This window comes from Limulus polyphemus, unplaced genomic scaffold, assembly GCF_000517525.1.
Source record: "Limulus polyphemus unplaced genomic scaffold, Limulus_polyphemus-2.1.2 Scaffold11112, whole genome shotgun sequence".
NCBI classification, from domain to species: Eukaryota; Metazoa; Arthropoda; class Merostomata; order Xiphosura; family Limulidae; genus Limulus; species Limulus polyphemus.
The window spans coordinates 7,554-15,019 of record NW_013676722.1 but is presented as its reverse complement, the minus strand read 5'-3'; positions in this window follow the sequence as shown (position 1 = coordinate 15,019).

Here is a 7,466-nt window from a genome sequence, read left to right as displayed (position 1 = left end):
GGGTCTGGTAAACGCTAGGTTGTGTAGTATCGGTACAGTGGGTCTGGTAAACGCTAGGTTGTGTAGTATCGGTACAGTGGGTCTGGTAAACGCTAGGTTGTGTAGTATCAGTACAGTGGGTCTGGTCAACGCTAGGTTGTGTAGTGTCAGTACAGTGGGTCTGGTAAACGCTAGGTTGTGTAGTGTCAGTACAGTGGGTCTGGTAAACGGTAGGTTGTGTAGTATCGGTACAGTGGGTCTGGTCAACGCTAGGTTGTGTAGTGTCAGTACAGTGGGTCTGGTAAACGGTAGGTTGTGTAGTATCAGTACAGTGGGTCTGGTAAACGCTAGGTTGTGTAGTGTCAGTACAGTGGGTCTGGTAAACGCTAGGTTGTGTAGTACCAGTACAGGTTGTGTGGTATCTTCACAGAATGTACCTCCTTCTTCTGCTCCACAGACTCATAACCTTGCGAAATAACAATAAAACGTCTAACCAAGAGACCAACAACCAACGCGTCAAAACTCTCTGTTTCTCAAATATTTGTGTTGTTCAGGCTTTCAAAACGAATGGTAATCCCCCTAGAGGCAGTAATTATTATTATTATTCCCGGTTCTCTAAGCCTAGTTAAATTAATGTCACGTTCCAAAAGTGGAAGGTTAGTAATCATTGTCATTATATTGGATGTGTGTGGAGCGTGGAAACAATTAGATGAGCTTAAAGCGGAATAAAAGATCCCACTTCGTTTCAGTCAAACTTATTAATATCTATTTCTCTGGAACCAAACGCTTCCCATTAGAGGTAATCAAGTTTGGAGTATTTATTTTAGAAGACGAGGCTTAGTGACACCTAGTGACGTAATTACTCCCTGGGGACTTAAAGCAAGTCTACATTACAGTACCGTATAAGTTCTCTACTAATATTTCTAGCTAACGAAAGACCAACTTAAACCTGATTTTCTGTAATCCCTCATTAATTATTTAGACGTATCGTTTGATCACGTTGTGTTAGATAATCTCATATGTGTTCGGGTTTTATGATGCACGTGATCAGAACACAACGCCCCCTAGTTATTACTTAACATCCTCGTAAAAAATACATAAAAAGTGTCTTCATTCTCTCTCTCTCGGCATCGATCTCACACAACAGAAAAGTCAATTTAAACTGGAAACATTTAAAATTTTCTAACAATCACGTTTTGTGTTTGAAACTATAGCATCATTGGGAATGTGTTGGAATCAACAACAGATTGTATTTAAACTATAAATAATTATATTAATACAATGTAACTTCGGTAACCTTCTTTTTCAGGTGGTTCGTGTTCTACTGTTTTTTATAAACTTCCAAATATGATCGTACTTTGCCTGCCTGTGGTCGTACTTTACCTATCTGTGATCGTACTTTACCTGTCTGTGATCGACCTTTACCTGTCTGTGATCGACTTTACCTGTCTGTGATCGTACTTTGCCTGCTTGTGATCGTACTTTACCTGTCTGTGATCGATCTTTACCAGTCTGTGATCGTATTTTACCTGTCTGTGATTGTATATTGCCTGTCTGTGAGCGACACTTCCCGGGTTTAAGATCGAGAGTTCCAGGATGTTAATCTGTCAAGTAAGGATTAAGGGCTTTATTCTAGTTGTCCGAGAGTCAGTGCACCTCGTCCCTGATGACGAAAAACAGTTTAGATGTATCCCAACATAAATAACACATTTTTACATAAAACTTTGCTTACTGTATATCGCACGTTTTTAGGGGCCAGCAGTTACTCCGGGGTGCCACGTCATCCTTGCCTGTACTTTGATTGGTTTCCCAGGAGATCAAGGCTACATTACTGTAAAACCGAACTCCAGCTCTTCTGAACACCATCACATGTAAACCACGACATTTTGTAGAATCATGCTTGTTGTGTATAAACCACGACATTTTGTAGAATGATGCCTGTCCTGTATAAACCACGACATTTTGTAGAATGATGCCTGTCCTGTATAAACCACGACATTTTGTAGAATGATGCCTGTCCTGTATAAACCACGACATTTTGTAGAATGATGCTTGTTGTATATTAGGTTTAACGATTTTCATTTCCTGGGTTCAAACGAGTGGTCTACAAGCCGAGCTGAGAGGTTAAGCCTAAACTACTGCTAGTAAAACACTTTTTAACGATTCACTCCACAAGATATGTTTTGATAAATGTTTTTCTGGAGTTTAGAGAGAACGGAATTGTACAAGTTGCACGCGTTGGTAACGGAAATAAACAACAGAATTATTCTTCATTTCTTTGTGCCTTAATATTTATTTTGAGTAAATTTAATTAATTACTTTAATCATTAAATTCGTGAAACTTATGTCAAGTTAATTAATTATTTTAATTGTCAAATCTCAATGCTCATACCTTTCATCTCGACTTGTATCAAATTAATTTAATTAATTAATTTAGTTTTGAATTCCACTAATTCTTCCGGAGGGACAGCTTTAAGTCTATGGACTTATAACGCTAAAATCCGAGGATCGATTCCCCGCGATGGATATAGCAGATAGCTCAAAGTGGCTATGCTTTAAAAAAAAAAAATCCACGAAACTTATGCCTTCAGATTAACTTGTTTCAGACTGATTTAATTAATTACTTTAATTTTTAGATCTCGATGCCTATTTTTTCACGTTAATGTCTTCGAAGGTCATGTTTCTTTTCCAGGCCTGCCTTACATCTTCACCTTTATGTTCGTCACTACAACATCATTGTTCCTTAACATATCTTTGTGCTTTCCAAACAAAACCTCTACACGCACACAGTCACGACTTCGCCCACAGTTTCGAGACGACAGAAGACTGTGGCTTTGGTTTTGGTTTTTTCTCAGTAATACACCGTAATATTTTTTATGATACTACGTTGTTGTTAAATCATAATAAGCATTGTTCAGAAAGCCGTGGAAAACGGACAAGTGGCTCTCTCGTAGCTGGGGTATCGTGTGAGTTCTGGAACGGTCTGGGGTAATGTAGCATGCCTGGGGCTGGGCTTAGAAGCAACAGTTAAGACCTAACCGATGTTATAAAAAATTGGGGTTTTTCTTGCTCAGTGCATGAGTTATCTTGTTGAACAAAATGTTATTTAGTTCGTTCATTTTTTAACTTTTTAAAGTAACTGTTGATTTACATAAGTTCATTAGGTAAACAGAAAACAGGTGGATATTTTTCACATTATCAAATTTAATTTATGTACTGAATTATACAAAACCGTATTTACAAAACTATCGTATGCACCTACTACACAAGATAAAGAACACTTACATAGTCCAGCTTGTCTGAACCGATACTCTCTGTGATCAGAACCTGGTGACGTCATCACGTAGTCGTTTAAATCTACCGTAATGACCAACAGGCTACACAATCAGCGCAAAACAAAGCTTGTGACGTCAACATACGTCAGCGCAGTTAGATATTTCAAATTTGATGTGTATTAAGTTTGATCAGAAAGTCTTTCTCTGGTAAAAAGTATTGTTTCTGTGCTGTGAAAACATGTTGTTCTTGTGTTCGACTCACTTTTTGTGATCAATACGTTGTTTTGGTTTTGTTATCTTTACAATGTACGCAGATCTGATGTATTCTGTATTGATTACGAGTATTAATAACATACAGTATTTTACTTGTTTTCAGTTATTTAATTACACTGGGATACTTTAACGTAACGAGCCAGACGTAGTACGTAGTGGACCAGTCTTTGAATCCATGGTTCATGACCCTCTCTCTCATAAAATCGATCCAAGAGTGACGTTCATAGCCTACTTTTCAATTAGAGTAGCCCAAGGGTTGCCTTCTCTCCAGTCTGTCGGTCCAACAATAGGGAGTAAACGAAACAAACAAATGCTACATCCTAATAATATTTATTGTGTCTCAATTGTTACCTCTTATTAAATGTTACTCTTCTCAAGAAGTACGGTTTGATAAATTAACTTTCAAACATCTCATTTTAAAAATGTTACTTTAAATTCCATGTGTGTATTTGTAAGAACTATAATACTGTGACGTATTTCAATAAGTAATTATATTATTTTGCTCTTCACCAGAAAAAAAAAAAATTCGAAAGTGACTTAATTATTTAAGAAGATTAGATTGAATGTGTTAGAATGTCAAGTGTTTCGGGACATAGCCTTCACTCCGTTTTCATTACAACTGTGAAACCTACATTCATTTTTACACATATTCGTTGTGCTTGAAACTCTAAAAGTCTTGTTTCCATTCGTTTTGTGAACTTCTCTAGCACGACAAGAGAAACGTGGGATACTAAACCATCCTTCTATCGTGTGAGGAAGATATTACGTGTGATGTGTTGAGCGTGTATTTTGTATTCTTCCGGCTTTTACCGCATTAGAAAAAACAAACGTTCTCTCACATCCACTATGACAGATAAGATAGCATTCAATCTTCCTGGTGTTCATCGAAACGACTTCGACATCCTTCTTTTACTGAATTACATTAATCGTCAGTCTTGACTGGCGATAGATAATGACTGTTAATCAAAGACTGCGCATGTGTAGAATACCGGTCAGCTTCGTGTTGATAGCTCCGTTAGCCATTGACGTTGAAACAGCTTTTGTAGTAGAGGTGCTGAGAACAAAACCGAAACCCTCTGTGAATGATGGGAACCACGCATGCGCAGCACTCACTCTATTTCAAGCCAGGAGGTGCTGAGAACAAAACCGAAACCCATGTGAATGATGGGAGCCACGCATGCACAGCACTCACTCTATTTCAGGCCAGGAGGTACTGAGAACAAAACCGAAATGCCTGTGAATGATGGGAACCACGCATGCGCAGCACTCACTCTATTTCAGGCCAGGAGGTACTGAGAACAAAACCGAAACCCATGTGAATGATGGGAACCACGCATGCGCATCACCCCATACTTAAAAGCTAATTGGACTGTTAGTACCTGTTGAAAGAAAACGAGACGACGGAAAAGAAGGCCTAAGTATAGAAGCCAAAACAGTGTCACCTTTTCTTTTAGCAGGTAGATGTAGTTCCTTAAAGTTACTAAAGTCTGCCCCATGTTCCACTCAAACAACATCTCAGCACTCCTAGTTCCCGTGCCCTTGCCTTTCCGAATTTTTTAGATGTCACAAATACTCATAAGCCACCAAATAATGCCTTAACCACAACCTCAATGTGATATAAGCTTTGAAATATTTTATTATGAAATAACTGTGTTCTTTTAAACATTTTTAATTAGGCTTCAGAGGAAACAGCAAAACTAAATTACTGGAAACTAGAAGTCTTATCTCGCACGATTTGATAAACGAATAAAGCATAGGCCCGAAAAGGAAATTTCATACATACATAATTGCCCCCCCCCCCAGTGGCACAGCGGTATGTCTGTGGACTTACAACGCTAGAAACCGGGATAGCTCATGTGTAGCTTTGTGCATAATTAAAAACAAACAAACATACATAATTTTCGTTTTTAAGAAAATAAACATTTAAAATCTTCTTATCCTGTTTAATCATGCCAACCCACGATTTCACCATGTCCACCAGAGAGGCTACGATCGTGTTTATCATACAGTTGGATGTTTCGGTTAATATTTCACCATGTCCACCAGAGAGGCTACGATGGTGAATTCGATCTCTGAATGTGTATTCACTCTGTATGACTTATCATGAGTAATATATATATATACCGCATAATTATTATTTTCAGTCTTTGTCTTGAATTCAGTTCCACGACTATTTATCCACTCCTTTTCGAAGTTTACTCCTATCTTCGCAACAAAGGCGATACAACTTAATGTACACAGTTAAACAATAACATACTGAAAGATGGTGATAGCTTGTGGGTGTTATGCGTGTATAGGAAAACAGAAGCCGGGCTCTCTTCAATAGACGGATGTGACGTTACTGTTACCACGCGCATCTTCACAGATCGATATATGAAGAAAAAACTCGTCAAGCGACTGAACTCAAACAGGAACACTTTTCTGCTTTAGCTAGAGAGAGAGAGAGAAAAAAAACTGTAGCAGTAATAAACAAAATCTTCTTTTATAAACAAGAAAACTCTGTTTGTTTGGAATTCTTTGTTATAATTTTTAACTGACAAAACAAAAGGTACAAGAAATATCTCAACCAATCCCGATTTTATTTTCGTGTATTGAAATCTCTTCTATCTACTGTTTAGCGCCCATCAACATCTTTGTAAACCTTACACTGATCACCGATGTTTTTTTCAAGCGTTAATGATCATGGTGAACATAACATGGTTTAACAAACGAAGTATGTCAGGGTAAGTAACTATGCCTAAACTGATATAACAGTTCGTGTAGAACGGTCAGAGATAAGCAAATGGATTCAGTGATGAATCTTTGATCATTTGGTTATTTTGATTTAATCCGCGCATAGCCATGATACACCACCCACCGCCAACTCTTTGGCTACACTAATCGAATAGTGAGCTCGACCGCCTTATTATATTGACTGATAGGATGAGCATATACAGTGACAGGTTTCGATCCCACGACCCGTAGAATGCGAATCGAGCGACCATCTTCACTTGTAAACGCACGTTTAGTGAAATATCTGCTTTTTGAAGCTACTAATGTATTCTGCCAAATATCGCATTTCGTTGTATAATGTAAGAAATTATATTGTTCCTTCTCTAGTGTTAGTTTCATTATTGGTTGAATTGTTATATATATATACTTGTATTATCTACTTTTATTATGAGTATTGTTTTTCATTGTTAATTTAATATGAGGATTTAGGACTAACCGAAATCTTCTAATTTGGCCGTAAGATATTATTGGGATTACGACCGAAAGTATCGTTAACAGTTAGGGTTACCCAATTGATGAACCTCTGATCTTTACAATTAAGACGTATGTGAAATTAGCTGTATTCATTATTGGATTAATTTTTAATTCTGATCTATGAAGATAGCTTGATTTCATGACCATTGATATTGAAACACCGTATTGTCAGAGATGCTGTATATCGTGGCTGGTTCGAATGACGCAGACATACGGGTTTCTAGTTGTTTATATATTTAATGCGTCTTTAGATAGCTAGCTACATCAACATGTGCCGCAAACTATAACTCGAAAAGACTAAATACTACCTACACTTGAATAAATCACAACCAACAGACGACGGTTTCGGTTTGAAATAACAGGTTCTGTGTTAGTCAGCTGGAATAGGGAACTAAAGTAAGATACTCTGGAATAGGGAGCTGAAGTAAGTTACTCTGGAATAGAAGCTGAAGTAAGTTACTCTGGAATAGGAGCTGAAGTAAGTTACTCTGGAATAGGAAGCTGAAGTAAGTTACTCTGGAATAGGGGCTGAAGTAAGTTACTCTGGAATAGGAGCTGAAATAAGTTACTCTGGAATAGGGAGCTGAAATAAGTTACTCTGGAATAGGGAGCTGAAGTAAGTTACTCTGGAATAGGAGCTGAAGTAAGTTACTCTGGAATAGGAGCTGAAGTAAGTTACTCTGGAATAGGGAG